The sequence below is a fragment of the Sus scrofa genome, chromosome 10 (genome assembly GCF_054392235.1).
Source record: "Sus scrofa isolate SSC_HxYL_T2T_F1_AM1 chromosome 10, Sscrofa_HxYL_maternal_Yorkshire_Landrace_v2.0, whole genome shotgun sequence".
Taxonomy (NCBI): Eukaryota; Metazoa; Chordata; class Mammalia; order Artiodactyla; family Suidae; genus Sus; species Sus scrofa.
In genome coordinates this window covers 41,675,001-41,692,500 of record NC_139392.1, presented here as the reverse complement: position 1 = coordinate 41,692,500, position 17,500 = coordinate 41,675,001, and positions in this window count along the sequence as shown.

Here is a 17,500-nt window from a genome sequence, read left to right as displayed (position 1 = left end):
CACGTGGGGGGGGGGCTCGTCCGCCTCATCTCACCCATCCGTCCATCTTTCCACCCTCATCTCATCCGTCCTTCACCTAGTCCACCCTCCAGGGCCTGACGCCTGGGGGAAACGCTCCTGAGCGAGGCGGCCCGAACCATGCTCGCTCACCACCTCCACACCACCAGCTGCGACCCCAGGCGAGTGCGGGAAGAACCGACAGGCGGCTCGCAGCGGGGGAGGCAGGGGCAGAGGCCGCCGGGGGACGGGGCGCATCCCCCTCCTCCACTTCCCCTTCCAAGGGGAGGGGCACCACGTGCCCACGCAGCACACAGCCCGGCGCTGGATGCCAAAACCCGGCCCGGCCCGGCGTGACCCTCCCCCAACTCGGAGGGGGGAGGTACAGGCCGCATTAGGCAAAAGAGCAGCGCTTGGCCCCCACCGCGGGGGCCAGCGCACCCCTCGCGCGAGGGCGGCTCTTGCCCACACGCTGTGGCAAGTAGCACCGGCAGCTACTGCCTTGCACACTTCAGAGGGGCGGCGGCTGGGGGGTCCAGGTACCCCAAGGCCCCCCTCTCAGATCGCTAGAGAAGGCTTTCTCACCGAGGGCGCGTCGTGCCCCCCACACCATCGTTCGCCCCTTCGGGGACCCACGGGAGTGGGAACACTCCCAAAAAGTGGGAAGTCAGAAGGGGGGGGGTCTGCGGTATGGGTAAAGCACACAGCCCATGTGAGCGTCCACGGTCAGAGCCGGGAGAGCAAGAGTCTGTGCTGCCACCAGGCTTGCCTTTCAGACTTTTCCACGTGGGTGGAGGGGTGCCACGTCCGGAAAGCCAGACGGGGACCCCCCCTTCACATCTCCCGGCCCACCGCGGTCGCTCTCACGACCACATGCAGCCTTCCCGGTCAAGGGAGAAGCATGGGGCGTGCCGCTCAAGGGCCAAGGGCTGCCCTCACTGGCACACAGTGAGGGAGACCCATGACAAGGGGTCCACCTGAGCCCCTCCCGGGGAGGGGACACAAGCTTCCCCTGCCTTACCGTCTCGACCCCCTCCCCTGAGCTTTAGGAAGCTGCTCGTGGGGCACGCCACCACCACAGTGGGGACCCGAGGGGACTCACCGCTGGGAGAGGAAAACGACACCACCGCTCGGCCTCGGGCATCTGACAGGCAACCCGGAGTACTCCAGGGGCACCACAGAGGACCAGGGGAGGCACGCTCACGCACCCGCAGGGATGCGAAGCATGGCAGCGAGGGAGGCCTCCCCCCCACTTTGGGGAGGGACCGCTCGCAAGGCACACGCCAAGGCGGCAAAGCGAGAATGCCTGCTGCGTCCCAAAGGACCCAGGCCCCCCCCCCCCGACTGACACCCGAAGGCAGCAGGGCGGGAGACCAGAGGTCAGGCTGGAGGCCGCACCCCTGCCTTCCCCCACACCACCCGCAGGTGGGGGAGGAGCAGCGAGGGGCCCGCGACAGAATGAGAGGCGCGGCCCAGCTCACCATGAGCGGCCGTCCCTCATCTGGCGCGGCTTAAGCCCAAGCCCAGGAGAGCGCCACATCACCACATCGATCAGTCCTGGCAGAGCCAGGGAAGAGCCCAGAAGAGGGGAGGGAGGGCCAGCAAAGACAATCACCACGGGGGCCTGCTTCAGCTTCACCGGCACCCCCTCCTCCTCCTCCTCCTCCCCTTCCTCTCTCAGGGGAGAGACAGCGGCTGACAACCCCGGGAGGGAGAACGCCTGACACGTGGCACGGAGCCAACAGGGTGGGGTTGTCCCAGCCGAGCCGCCGGGTGCCCGCAGCAGGGAGGCACACAGGGTAGAAGACCCCACAGGGCCACGCGCCCTGCCGCCCTCGGGTCAGCCAGAGACCGGAGGAGACACCGCAGCACGGGCCAGCTGGATGCACAAGTGAGAGCCGGCGCACAGGCCCAGGCGAGCGGCCCCCACGCGGGGTGCAAAGGGCAGGGTCAGGCCTTGGACAGCAGCCGAAAGCCCAAAGCCCCCCACGTGCATCCAGAGGCCCAAGGTCTCCAGCGACAGGCGCTGAAGAGGATCGTGTCAGCATCTACCTGGTGACAGAAAAGGCGTATTTCGGCCGCGAAAAATGTCCATGCCCAGCAGCGGGGCCCACCCACAGGACGTGGGGGTATCCCCGGAACCCCCATCCGGACACTTGTCCCCCAGCCCTGCCCTAGAGTCGCCAGACCCAGCGCTCTCAGAGCCATCTGGTCGACCCGGGGAGCGTGACCGCAAGGAAGGGACAGGGACATGAAGGAGGTGGAGCCGGCCGGCCAGCCGGGGAAGCCCTTCCCGGCTTGCCCACGCGGGCAGGTATCGGTCTGTCCGGAGCTCCAGACGGGGACTTGGCTCCCCCAAAATCCAGGACACACCATCCAGCTCAGGCCGGTCCCCACCTCCCGACCGATCGACCGACCGACAGGGAAACACTCCGAGGGCGGGGGGCGGGAAATGAGAGCGTGGGAAACGAAGTCTTGTCCAACGACCGGGACCCTACATGGGCACGCCTCAGGCCCAGGTGCACCCTTCCCGGCCACACCCGGGAGCAGGGGGCCGGCGGGGTACCGTCCACCGTCTCCGGATCCATCAGGACTTGGAAAAAAAAATGTTTCCACGGAGGCGCCTCCGACGAACGGACCCCGCGAAGGAAGGCGCCGGGGCCCGAGCCACCCTTTCCGCTCCACCCCTCACGTCTTGTGCCGGTCTAGACCTCGTGAGTACGACTCCGCACGGGCCGGCGGTAGCCATCAGTCGGGGGGCAGGCGGGGAGGGGCCCATGCCGGCATGACGACCGGGAAACAAGCGTGCCGGCCACCGAGCCTGTCGCGCCCTCCAACGCCCTCAGCGCACAACCCGGGCCGCTCCTCACTTCGGGGATGAGAGGCTGGAGGGACCGCAGGCGGGAGTCATTCACGCTCCAAAGGGCGACCCGGGACAAGGCCAGGCCACCCGAGCACAGGCAGTCCCGGGCGCCGCACACCCTCTCCCCTCGCTAGGGAGGCGGCCCGGCCCAGGCCTGGTCGGTCCCCGGGGCCGGAGCGGCAAGAGCGGATGCTGGTCGACCCGGCCAGGCGGCCCCAGAGCCTGCCTGGGGAGCGCGGTGACAGTCACTCCCTCACAGGCCTGCAGGCCCAATCTCCGGTGAGAGAGGGACACTCCCAGGCCTCTGAGCCACCGGAGCTGTCGCCGCCAGTGTCGCCAGCCTCCCGGAACTCTGACTCAGGCCGGATGGCTGAGTCACATCCCTCGCGAAGGTCCCCAAAGCTGCAGAGGGAAGGGACGATATAAAAGCGGACACTAGATGGCACGCGACAACCGCCACCAACGTCACCGGGACAGATCCGGAAGGCCGGCCGGCCGGCGGCGACACAACGACACAGCGCCGGCCACCCAAATGCCCGAGCTCTTCCCGGGGCCGAGGCGCCAGGCGTCCTGCACGACCGCGAAGCTTGCCTCGCGGAGCTGCCTCCTGGCAAGGCACTGCGTGGCGTGATGGCAGCAGATGGAAAGAGGGGGGCGGCGGCGGCGGCGGCGGCGGCGGCGGCGGCGGCGGCGGCGGGGAAGGAGCTGGGAAGAGGTTCTCGCTGTTGCCTAGAAGGAGCCGCGCTCGCTCCCCCAAGCATGTCCCTTCCTGGGCTTGGGAATTCCAGAGAGAAGCCGGCGCGGTGAGGGTGGCACTAGCGAGAGAGATCTCAGGTTCCCCTCCACCTTCTCTTCTCTCCCCCACCCCCACCCCACCTCCCTGCACGGAGCTGGAGGAGGGAGGGAGAGAGGGAGGGTGGGAGGGTAGGCGGGGACTGGCAAAAACGAAACCGGGCAAGCTCTCGGAGAACGACAACGCAGGAGTCGGTTTACCTGCCACCCTTACCGACGGAGACGGTCTGTCAAAAGCAGACAAGCAAAGCCCAGAAGCTTAGGAAGGGAGAGAAGGATACAGTCGATCCTAGGAAAGTGGAAATGAAAATCTCTCTCTGCATAGACTGAGACAAAGTCCAAAGAGAACAAATGGCTGCCTGGGGCAAATGCTCTGGTGGTCAGGTCATAGAAACATGGATTTCAGCATGACTGACCAACCACAATGGAGGGAAAGTACAACGCAACACTATGAGTGTGTGTGTGTGTTGGGGGGGGGGGGTGAACTGAAATCTCATCCAAAACAAAACAAAACAAAACAAAAAAAGGAAAACAACCCCCCCCCAAAAAAAACCCAAAAAACAACAACAGAAGAAGAAGAAGAAGAAGGAAGCCCACGACCAACAGGGTCAAGGCTCCTGCTTTCTCAACGCGGTGGCTCTGGTTGCCCCTGTGTGGTGCAGGTTCCATCTCTGCCTCAGGAAAAACTTCCACTTGCTGCCCGTGGGTGTGGCCAAAAAGTAAAACATAAAGCTGAAACGGGAGGGAGAGGGGGTGGAGAAAACCCGAAACAAACAATAAACTTTGCAAGTCTCAGGATTGCCATCCTGGGGTAGTGGAAACAAATCCGACCAGGAACCATGAGGTTGCAGGTTTGATCCCTGGCTCACTTGTTGGGTTAAGGATCTGGCATTGCCGTGAGCTGTGGTGTCCGTCACAGACGCGGCTCGGATCCCGCGTGGCTGTGCCTGTGGTGTAGGCCGGCAGGTAAGGCTCCGAATTGACCCCTAGCCTGGGAACCTCCATGTGCTGCGGGTGTGGCTCCCCCCCAAAAAAAACCAGAAAGAGAGAGAGAGAGAGAGAGAGAGAGAGAAAGAAAGAAAGAAAGAAAGAAAGAAAGAAAGAAAGAAAGAAAGAAAGAAAGAAAGAAAGAGAAAGAAAGAAAGGAAGGAAAGAGAAAGATAGAGAGAGAGAAAGAAAGAAAGAAAGAAAGAAAGAAAGAAAGAAAGAAAGAAAGAAAGAAAGAAAGAAAGAAAGAAAAAGAAAGGAGAAAGAAAGGAAGAAAGGAAGGAAGGAAAGAGAAAGAAAGAAAGAAAAGAAAAAGAAAGAGAGAGAGAGAAAAGAAAGAAAGGAAGAAAGGAAGGAAGGAAAGAAAAAGAAGGAAAAAGAAATCCATCTTGGAGTTCCCGCTGTGCCTAGGTCACAGCTGAGCCTCAAGTTCGATCCCTGGCACAGGAAAGGCAGTGCAGCAGGAAAAAAAAAAAAAAAAAAAAAAAAGAACAACTCCATCTTGCTGGTTGGGCAGGGGAGATGCAATTGCCGGATGACATTCCACAACTCTGCCAAACTGGCAAAACCACGACGCACTTAGTACAGGAGTCATTGAAGACATGGATGTGAAAGCATCTTCTTGCTATCGATTCATTTCCCACAATCCCAGGAAGAGCCATTGGAACAGGGCTCCCATTCCTGGCACGATATCTTTTCTAGGTGTGGGTGGATGCATCTTTTCTCATGGTTGTTTTCCTTTTGACCAAACTTAACTTCAGCCTCCACCATGTCATCTTTTGGGCTCTCAAGCCTGCCATGAGAATATGGTCACCAAAGTCCTCGCCCAGAGGCACCTTTGCCCAGCACCAGTGCCGCCGTCTCCCCCCACCTCCTCCTCCTCCTCCTCCTCCTCCAACCCCCGCCAAGCACCCCACCCCCCACCCCGCTTTGTATTGTTCAGCTGTCTTGCACTGGTCTCTCACACGGTGGCGGTGTGGTCCTACGCATGTCTCCCAACCACATTCAAGTGGACTTCCGGGATCATCATTTTCTGTTTCCTAACTGCACTTTCGTCGTTCTTAGGAGGTTTGCTTCCCTCCCCGCCTCCCCCCCACCCCCCGCGCGCGCGCGCGCGCCCACGCTTGGTGTTGAATCGGAGCTGCATCTGCTAGCCTGAGCCACAGCCACAGCAACGGCGGGATCCGAGCCACATCTGAGACCTTATGCCACAGCTCGCGGAAAAATGCCAGATCCTTAAACCCCTGAGCGAGGCCAGGGATCAAACCTGCCACCTCGTGATTCCTAGTCCGATTCGTTTCTGCCCCGCCATGACAGGAATTCCTTCCTGTGTTCTTTTGGGTCATGGTTGTTTCCAGCTCCACAGAATTCCTCCCCGTGCTCATGTGACATCTGGGATGTGGCGGGGGGCGGGCCGCAAGGTTTTGTTCCCCTACAGTCATGCCTTGAAAAAAGTCTTGTACAACGTTTCACAGTCCAGATCCAGAAGCTGAATCCGCAGCCGGTTCCATCTCATGAAACCGATCTCCCAGCCCAGGAAAACCAAAGGTCGTGGTTGGAGCCCGTGATAAACCCCAGGTCTGAGTCCCGAGCACTGCTGCTCAGGGAAGATTTCGAGGTGTCAGGGTCCAAGGATCCTCCTGGGCACTTGGAAATGTCTCCGATGTGTGCAGGCAGGCATGAGGATGAGAAGGGGCTAAAGAGGGGCAGAGGGTGGTGATCTCTTGTCGGTGGATGTCAAGGGTTGGCGCTTCCTTTTGTGGATCTCCCGGAAAAGTCAAATGTGGGAGAAAAACTGGACCCGTGAGTTCGAGGAGAGGGATGGCCAGAGAAAACCAGAAGAATTCCATCTGCCGACCATTGGGTAGGTAGGAGGGCAAAAACCGAAACCTCAAGCATGAGATGAACAGAACCACATGCTTCTAGCCATCCATAAACCCCGTAAGATAAGATCGTTTCTGCTGAGATACCCTCTCCCTCCCCCCACCCACCCAGGGCGAAGGATCCCTGGGTGGTGGCAGAGGGGTGGGCATGGAACTTCCACAGGCCCTGGGGACACACCCCACCCCACCCCCAAGAAACCCCTAGAAGCTTGGAATTCTGATGTCTGTGGTGTGATGACCATAAACACTGGCTTTTGTGCCATGTCTGCTAGAAGATATGGTTTCCATGACAAATAAAGTGATTTTTAGCAAGTTTTTCTCCACTTGAGATGTATTGAAAATACGTCTTCATTCAGGGGGAGGTAGGTGTAGGTGACAGACGTGGCCACTCAGCTCAGATCGGGTGATCTGGCAGGGCATAGCTCTGGCTGAGGTGCAGGCCAGCAGCTACAGCTCCGATTCTTCAACCCCTAGCCCAGGGAACTTCCATATCCCGAGGGTGCACTCCTAAAAAACAAAAAACAAAATGAACAACACACAAAGAGGGAGCATCTCATCGATGGCAGACCAAATTCCAATGTATATGTATATGTGTACATAGGTATGTACGTATGGATGTGTGTGTGTATGTGTATATTATCGAGAGAGAGAGAGAGAGAGAGAGAGAGAGAGAGAGGATTTTTTAGAGCCATAACTGTGGCATACGGAAGTTCCCAAACCAGGGGTCGAACCGGCATACATGGATACTAGTCGGGTTTGTTACCACTGAGCCACAACAGGAACTCCCCACATTCCAATATTTAATGAGAAAATACATTTTTGATGCTTTAGGCAACCCTGCAAACACCCTTATTTAAGTGACTGGACTTAACAAAAAGGAATCCCTAGCACCTAGTAACAGAGCAAAGATAAAGAAGCACAAGGCAGGAATTCCCGTTGTGGCTCGGTGGAAACGAACCCGACTAGCATTGACCCCTAACCTGGGAACCTACAAAATGGCACATGTGAAGCCCTAAAAGAAGACTACACACACACACACACACACACACACACACACACACACACACACACACACACACACACACACACACGGCACAGACAGATGCGAAAGGAAAAGAAAAGGAAGGAAAAAAGAAAAGGGAAGAAAGAGAGAAATGAACAGGCAGAACAAGCCATTGTGAATGATCTCTAGGGACAGGTATTTTTCTCCAAGCATAATTTTATTTTTCCCCAAGTGATACCAGACCTCTCTCTCTCTCTCTCTCACACACACACACACACACACACACACACACACACACACTCTCCCTCTCTCTCTCTCTTTGAAAAAATTTATGTATTTAGTGGAGTTCCCATTGTGACTCAGCAGGTAGGAATCTGAGTAGCATCCATGAGAGTGCTGGTTTGATCCCTGGCCTCGCTCAGTGGGTGAAAGATCTGGCATTGCCCTGAACTGTGGTGTAGGTTGCAGACACAGATCGGACCTGGTGTTGCTGTGTCTGTGGTGTAGGCCAGTGGCTCAAGCTCTGATTCCCTAGCCTGGGAACCTCCGTGTGCCGTGAGTGCCACCCGAAGAAAGCAAGGGGAAAAAAAAAAAAAAAAGAAACATAAAAACCTGGATTGGGGAGATCCCATTGTGGCTCATTGGTAACAAAGCTGAGGAGCACCCACGAGGATGCAGATTCGATCCTGGGGTGGGGGGGGGGGGTGCTGGTGCTGGTGGTGCTGAGGTGTGTGCGTGTGGGGTGATAAATAGGTTACCTCTGGCTTCTGGGGGGTGAGAGTCAGCATGCTTTTCCTGCACCTGCTGCTCCTGGGCAATTATTTAGTTTTGGTTTCTTGTTCCTTTGTTTTTGTGGTCCTGCATTGTGGTGAGTACTGGTGTAAGTGGCAGGTTCCTATTTGATCCGACATTTCTTTGGCTCTGGTGTCGGTTGACAGCCATGGTCATGACTGGTGGTGGTTGTTAAGTCTCCAGGAGTTCCACGCAACATTCTGATTGTCTTTCTTCCTTGGGCTTTGGCTGCAGCCTCCCCCCCCCCCCTCCCCCCATCATATGGAGGTTCCCGGGCTAGGGGCCGAATCAGACCTACAACTGCTGGGGTGTATGCCACAGTCACAAGCACCATCAGATCCAAGCTGCGTCTGCAACCTACACCGCAGCGCAAGGTGATGCCACCAGATCCTAAACCCACTGTGGAAGGCCTGGGATCGAACCTGCAACCTCATGGTTCCTGGTTGGATTCCTTTCCACTATTCCACGACGGGAACTCCTGGGCTTTGGCTTTTGACAGGTGGAGGGACACAGCTTTCTGAAACGGTGGGGCCAGGGCAAGGCATAGAAACATAAGATGGATGTGAGCCTGCGCCTATTCTTTTCTCGTGTGCTGGGAAGATAAGGTGGCTCTTGCCAGCTGGGATTTCATTTCCCCACAAACGATCAGGCTCTTAAGGTATCAGGCAGGGAAGAGGGAGAGTCAGAGTTCCCATTGTGGCTCAGTGGTTAATGAATCTGACTAGGAACCATGAGGTTGCAGGTTCCATCCCTGGCCTTGCTCAGTGGGTTAAGGATCCAGCATTGCCGTGAGCTGTGGTGCAGGTTGCAGACGTGGCTCAGATCCCGCGTTGCTGTGGGTCTGGTGCAGGCCAGCGGCTACAGCTCCGATTGGACCCCTGGCAGGGGAACTTCCATATGCCGCAGGAGCGGCCCTAGAAAAGGCAAAAAGCCGAAGGAAGGGGGGGGGGGGGGGACAGAAGAAGAGTGAGAATCAGGGTCGGAAGAACATGGGGAAATCGGTGCTAGGTGCCTGGGTGTGTGAGTTCACACGGAATGCTAGCCCAGACCCCTGGCCAGCCACATTTGGGGTATCTATCAACTTGACTCTCCACTCTCCAGCTCACCTGGGTGGTGCTGCCCTGCCCTGCCCTGCTCATGTAAGACCTGGCTCCTCCAGGGATGGCTTTGCACCAGAGGGAGACGGGGCAAAGTCACTGAGCTTAAGGTAATTTCTCCAAGAGAGACTCTGGGAGAAGGAGACCAGCTGGATTTCTGTGTGTTCATTTTTCTTCCTGTCTGCTTGTTTGGTGCAGGCCAGTCCATGTGCCGAGACATTCAGAAACTCTGTACTAGCTGAGACTCAGACCTTGTTCCGAAATAAGCAAAGGGACTTTGAGCTGGGATCACTCCCTGACAAGTAGCTAGCAAAGAAGTTTCCCTTAGCTCTCAGGCCCCATCCCTGCCCTCAGGCGGGTGGGTGTGGGGAGGGGGTGGGGGGGGAGGGGAGGGGCTCGTTCAGGCAGGCAGGCAAGCAGGCAGGCAGGCAGGCAGGCAGGCAGGCAGGCAGGCATGCAGGCAGGCGCTGGTTCATTAGTCCCGCACCCCCCCACTCCCGGCCCCAGCTGCCCGCCCCACCCCCCACCCCCGGCCGCCATCCCTGCTGCGCCGCCTCTCGCTTCCCAAATCGCCTGGACTCACGCCCGGGAAGGGGGGGAGGGGAGATCAGGAAGATCCAGGCCTCAGGGCCTGGGTTCAATCACTTCATTCAAATGCAGAAACTCTCCAGTCAAGTCAGAGGTGGTGACTTTTCCTGGAGCTTCTCTTTAGGGAAAGTGTTTTTTTTCCCCCCTTTCCCCAATTTCCCTACCCTCAGGCTGCCCCTCGCAGACTGCATGGAGGGGGGTGGGGGAGGATGTGTGCACGAAACTCGCCTCGTGTCAGGCCAAAGGAGCCCCCGCCATTTCCCAACCCGGGAAACCCCGCAAAACTTCTGGAGCATGTTGGCCTTGGTGTGGGAATGGACATCTTCACTTGCCATCTTCCTTTGCACGAGGAGGAGATTTTCATCTCCTGCTGTCTGGGGGCCAGAAAGGAGGGCCAGAGTGTCCCTTTTGTGTGGGCCGGTCCTTAAGTCATTTTACCTCACAGGAATCACCCACATAGGGCATGGAGACACGTTTGGGGTCCGCCTCCTCCGAGACGTCCCGGGAAACTTCACGTGTGAAAAACTGTGCTGGGGAGGTCCCATCGTGGTGCAGAAGTGGAAATAAATGCAACTAGGAACCATGAGGTGGCAGGTTCCATGCTCAGCCTCGCTCACTGGGTTACGAATCCCACGTTGCCATGAGCTGTGGGTAGAGGAGAGTGAGAAGGAGAGGGAGGGAGAGGGAGGGAGAGATCCTCCATTTCATGGAACTGGTTTCCTTGTTTTGAGATGACGTCGCTTTGGTGAAACAGTTGTCAGATGGCCTCTCAAAAGGCGGTGATGTGGATGGGCTCCCCGAACCAGGCCCACAGAAACCAAAGGAACGAAGGGGTTAATCCTTGGAGCCAGAGTTCCCTCCTCTGAAACTGAAACCAAGCTCAAGCCCCGGAGTGCTGGTGTGTTGGAGCCAGAGACATTGTTACAGCTAAAAGCTACTTTGAAATAGTCTCCGTTAGGTTATGGCTTGCCTTGGCCCACGAACTTATGACTAATGACTACTGTCGAGTCAGAGTTGTAGTGAACCTGGTGTTTTCTCTACCCTTGAAACACTCCCTAAGGATTGCGACCCCCCCCCACCCCCCGCCCCACGCCCGCCCCGTGGATGAGCAATCTTCACTCCAGAGAGAAGGTCAAAATGCCATAACCCCAAAGACACTGGAAACATTCCATGGACCACCTGACTCCAGCCTTGATGACTTTGAAATGGTCTATCCTAATCTCCTATCCAGGGAGAAGAATGCAAGCACCCTGATGCTTCTAGACAGCTCCGCCACCCCCATGCCTACCATTAAGCTAAACCTATAGAACCCCTTGCTATCCCCTCTCAAGGGAGGACACAGTTTTGAGGTCCTTAGCCTGCTGTGGCCTCCTTAGCCTGGCAAAGCAATAAAGCTGTTCTTTATGCTTCACCCCAAAACTCTGTCTCTGAGACTTAATTGGAGCTGGAGTACCAAGGCCGGTTTGGGCTGCCAACCTTTCCTGGAACTTTCAAACTGTTACATATGAAGAACGGAGCCGGTGACTCTGTGTGTGTGTGCGTGTGCGTGTGAGAGAGACACAGAGAGACAGACAGAGACAGTGAGTGAGACAGAGGGAAGAGAGAGGGAGAGGGGAAAGTCCCTTCAGTCTTTTGTTTTGTCGGTTTGTTTGTTTGTTTGTTTGTTTTGTCTTTTTGCCATTTCTTGGGCCGCTCCCATGGCATATGGAGGTTCCCAGGCTAGGGGTCGAATCGGAGCCATAGCTGCCAGCCTACGCCAGAGCCACAGCAACGTGGGATCCGAGCCGTGTCTGCGACCGACACCACAGCTCACGGCAACGCTGGATCCTTAACCCACTGAGTGAGGGCAGGGATCGAACCCGCAACCTCACGGTTCCTAGTCGGATTCGTTAACCACGGAGCCATGACGGGAACGCCCCTTCAGTCTTTTGAAAGGCCCCTCTGAGAATGCCGTCAGGTGTTGGGGCCAACTTTCCGAGGGGCTCTTAGAGAAATGAACACAGGGTGATGGTTTCACTCTCAGAGACACTCTCAGAGACCATTTCTCTGATGTGTTCATCGAGGGACTCCACTAGCTTCCGTTTTCAGGGCCTCGGGACAAGCGATACGTGTTCTCATCCACAAGGATGCCAGGTCCAAAGGGTGGGAGAAAATGGGAAACGCTCATGAAGAGAGTTGTAGCCAGAGATGGAAGGCAACTGGAAAAACTTCAGGATCCAGTCCAGTTTTCCAGCCACTGAGTTTCTGACTTCTGGAAGGATTTGGGTAGGGAGGAAAAGGTCAAGGATTCTCCATCCCTCTGACAGAGGTATAAGTTACAAAGTAGATGTACATCTTTTGAGAAAGAAACGAACAAACAAAGAAACAAACAAACAAACAATTTTTGTCCCTTTGTCTTTATCAGGAAAAGTGAAAGATGGAGAGAGGGAGGGAGGGTGGGTTGGATGGATGGATTTGGGGGGCGGGGAGAAGATTCTTAGATCCTAATGACCCAATGCTTTCTCTAGTCCTGGGCCTTTAGGTAGGTGATATATCTATATCTATATCTGTATATCTATATCTATCTGTATACACACACACACAGACACACACAGACACACGCACACACACACACACACACACACACACACACACAGACACACACACACACACACAGACACACACACGTAGTTATTTTCTGTTTCTAGGGCTGCACCCATGGCACATGGAGGTTCCCAGGCTAGGGGTCCAATCGGAGCCGTAGCCACCGGCCTACACCAGAGCCAGCACAACGCGGGATCCGAGCCCTGTCTGCGACCTACACCAGAGCTCACGGCAACACCCGATCCTGAACCCAACGAGCGAGGCCAGGGATCGAACCCGCACCCTCAGGCCTCCTAGTCGGATTCGTCCAGCCATGACGGGAACTCCTACATATGTATATAGTATGCATATAGTATATCTTTTTTTAACGCCCACGCCCCAGCCCTATGGAAGTTCCCAGACTCACGGTCGAATCAGAACTGTAGCTGCGGGCCTACCCCACCGCCACAGCAACACGGGATCCTTAACCCACCAAGCGAGGCCAGGGGAGGGATCGAACCCACATCCTCACGGATCCTAGTCGGGTTCATTACCGCTGAGCCCTGATGGGAACTGCAGGGGACATCTTCTTTTTTTTTTTTTTTTTTTTTTTTAAGATGTAAGTTTGTTGTGGTTGTTGGTTGTTGTTGTTGCTTTAGCTCGGCGTACAGTGGGCTTGCTTACAATGTTGTGTTCGTTTCAGGTGTACAGTCAAGGGGATTCAGTGATCCATCTACATCCATCTATCCCTCCGTTCTTTCTTTTTCAGCGTCTTTTCCCCTCTAGGTGATTCCAGAATATTGGGCCATTCCTTCCTTGTTGGTGGGAACACCAGCGTGAAAAAAAACCATCACGGGGGAGTTCCTGTCGTGGCACCATGGAAGCGCATCCGACGAGGAACCTTTGCAGGGAAGGGTGTGGGTTCGATCCCTGGCCTCGCTCAGGGGGGCGGTAAGGATCCGGCAGGCAGTGCCGTGAGCTGTGGTGTCGGTCGCAGACGCGGCTCGGATCCCACATGGCTGTGCCTGTGGCGTAGGCCAGCAGCCGTAGCTCCGATTCAACCCCTCGCTTGGGAACTTCCATATGCCACGAGGGCAGCCCTAAAAAGCAGAGGGGGAAAAAGAAATCATGAGGGCGGGGGAGAGGGATCCATGAGGAGGATGGGATGAACATATACACACACGAGTCTCTATCCAATAGATGACGAACAGGGACCCCTACGCCACCTTCTGGAATCCAAACGCCAAAACCACAAAGCAGAGTTCCCGCCATGGCGCAGTGGAAATGAATCCGACCAGGAACCATGAGGTTGCAGGTTCGATCCCTGTCCACCTCGCTCAGTGGGTAAAGGATCCAGTGTTGCCGTGAGCTGTGGTGTTGGTCCCAGACGCGGCTCGGACCTGGCATTCCTGTTTCTGTGGTGTAGGAGGCCAGCAGCTAAAGCCTCCGATTCGATCCGTCATCTGGGAACCTCCATATGCCGTGGGTGTGGCCCTCAAAACACACACACACACACACACACACGCACACGCACACGCACACGCACGCGCACGCACGCACGCACACGCGCACGCACGCACACACACTCTGGAACCCCCTAAATGGGAGAAAACCGGACACAGTAGTTTTTTAGGGGTCCAGTCTCTGTGACAGGTGAGGATATCAGGCTTGCATCGAGGGAGGGAAGGCTTCACCCCACGCAGAAAACACACCCACCTACCCACCGACCCACCTTCCTTCCTTCCTTCCTTCCTTCATGAGAGAACAGTTGGATGACCCATCCTAAGTGTCGGTTGAATGAAGTCTAGTTACCAGGGTTCAGAGTGGGGGAGGGAGAGGGGTAGGAAGTCTGAAGCCTCTGGCGACTCTCCGAAATGTTCTCCCCCCAGGGTGACAGAGCCGGCAGGTCAGGCACTGCCTTCTCTAGAAACCTTCCTGCCCATGTCCAAGGGGGTGTGGGGGGTTGGGGGTGTGGGGCAGGGAGTGGGTCAGGGAGCCTGGAGAAACACAGACCACCAAGCGGCCATTCTCCCGTCGCCCCGACTGTTTGTTGAATGAACATAATGGACGTGATCCAAGTCTGCCACGCCGCCGCCGCCGCCGCCGCCGCCGCCGCCACCACCACTTTCTCCATCATCTCCCCCACCCTCTTGCCTGCAGCCATCTTTGAAAAGGCTGCTGTTGTCGCTGCCTTTGCATGAAAGTGAGTGAGGACCCCTCCCTAATACGGAGTGTTTCAGTCCCTGGTGTCTCTGACAGCTCGCTCATGTATTGGTTGTGAACCATCTTGCCTTGAGGATTTGGAGGATTCGTGAACATTGCAGGAGCCATGGGAGCAGTGAAGTCCTTATCGCCAACCCGACACCCCCCCCCCCCAAATTTCGTGGCAGGGAGCACACTTTTCTTTCACCCAAGAGATTTATTTCCTGCTTTCCGAAGAGAGAAGGAAAGGAGGGTCAGAATGGTCCTCTGGTGTCTGGTGTCCTGTCCCTTTCATTGCACACACTCCTAGTGCCACTGCGGGAGGCACGTTCGGGGCGCGGGGTGGGGTGGGGGGGGACCTGCTGCACGCACCCGCCCCTCACTTTCAAATGCGAAACTCAAGGAGGATGTGAATGTCCTTCACGCCACCGATCAGGTGAACGGGATGGCTTTCTAGGGAAATCCTGGTGTTTCCTTTCACTGCCATGACGAACACCCAGAAACAACCCTGTAAGTTCATACAACTTTGTCAGTCAACTGTATTCCAATAAAATGAAAAAGCAAGACACAGACACACCCAGACACACACACCCACACGCACACACACACGCGCGCACACACACGCACCCCAACCCAGAACCAAACACCCTCTCCTGAAATGGGGGGGGCGGGCCCACCGGAGAATGAGCAAGAGAATTCCAGAGTCGGTAGGAAAGTGTCATCTGCAGCGGTGTGAGAAACCCCAAGCTCTTTTCTTCCTGTCAAGGTGAATAAACTTTGTTAATGGGAGTGGGTGCCCTCAGTGTGCCCTCCGAGAGGAAAGGCAGGGAGCATTTTCTCCCTGAAGAGCTTAGTGCTGTCATAGCACTGACGGACAGGATGAACGATCGGTGAGAGGTGGCAGCAGCAGTGGTGGCCGCCTGCACTGCCTGGGCGGATTGGAAACATAGACGAGCCACCAAGACTGCGTGTGACACCCCCGTGCCGCCCCCCCCCCCCCCCCCCCCGTCTGTACAGTGACAAGAGTCCTTTGGGGGAAAAGGGGGGGTGGGTGCTCTTCCAGTGTGTCTGTCTGCATTCATCAGGTGTGGGAGAGAAGACAGATGTTTGTTTCCACTATCGTTCGGAGGACTTGCCCAAGAGTACCACGTGCCCCCAAAAGATAGCACCGGAAGAGAGATGCACGAGGTTTCTGAATGCATGCCGTGGGTGCTCCAGGCTGCCTCCAGGCCGCCCCCTCGCCCTCCCCCTCGCCCTCCCCCTCCCCCTTGCCAGAGGCAGACGTTCCTTGAAACAGCTGGCTTTGAACTTGGGCTTCTAGAGGAAGGTTTTTCTCCTGCTTTCAAGACGGGAAGAAGAGGGTGTCCGTCTCACATCCGTCCTTTCCGGGGGGGGGGGGGGGACCCGCTTTGGTGTGCTTGTGAGGGAGAGAGACAGAGACAGACAGGGAGGGACGGAGGATAGGCAGACAGTGAGAGGCAGAATCAGAGGGAGAAAGAGGAGGAGGGGAGAGAGACAGAGAAAGTGAAACAGAGCTAGGTATAGAGGACGCTGTGGCTGGGTCGTATTCTGCGTGTTCTCAGTGAAGTCGTCCTAAGGCCTCTGGAGGTCCAGATCACTGCTTGGGGCCGGAAGTCTGTCTGCCCTTCCCTACCCATCTGAAGAGCTGTGGTTTGGGCTTTCCAGCCGGGAACCCCTCTTTCTGCCTCTTTGTCCAACACACAAGGTTCGTGGGACCCAGAAATCCCATTCTGAGAGCACCCTAGGAACAGTCCTTTCCATACGGCGCAGGAGGCCCCTGTGCCAAGAGATCCAAAGTCTGGAGCCTCTGTTCTCCCCCCCCCCCCCTTCCCTCCACGGACAAAATCTTGCCTTGTATTCCTTTTTTTCTCAGGGACTCTGAAGGACATGTATCATTGTACAACCATGGGGAAGACGCTTCCATTCCCTCTGGAATGATGGATGTGGTCGCATGTCTCAAGGAGGCTCCAATTCTTTGAGCAGGACTCCCGATGGTGCCATCCCATCGTCCCTCCCCTCCCCTCCCCTCCCCTCCCCTCCGGCTCGCTCGGTCGGTCACGGTTCCCCTCCTTTTTCCTCCCCTCCAGGTTATCTTCAGGTCTGCCACCCACTTGTAACTCCTCCCCCACTTGGAAGTGGCCTCTTCCGGCCCCGAACTTGGTCGTCCCAGGCCCACCCCGGGAGCCATCTGGCGGACCTTTTCGGAGACTATAAAAAGCAGCTTACGGCAGGGGGCGTCGCAGGACCAACGAACGCATCGGGATGGATCGCTGTGTGGCGACATGGATTCTCCAGGCAGGGCAGGCATAAGGCCTGGACTCTTTCCTCCTGGAGCCCGTTTCTTCATCCGTGGCCTTGAAGACGAACCACGCCGACCACGGACCGTGGACCTTGGCCTTCACCTTTCATTTCCGAACGGCAGCCAGGGCATCCATTGTCACCACCGCGGAAAAGGTGTCCACAAAAAGGACAGGTGAGCGCCTCCATGGCATGCAGTGTCATCCCCTCCCGCCACCCCCACCCCGGCTTTAAAGGGTCCTCTTTCAAGTAATCACGTTGCCACAGCTGGGACTTGGATCGGATCCCTGGCTCCGGAACCCCATATGACCTGGGGCCGGCCAATGCATCCCTCCATAGCGTCCTAAATCCGTGCATCGTTGATTCAGGACTTTCCCTCGTGGCACAGAGGAAACGAATCTGACTAGGGACCATG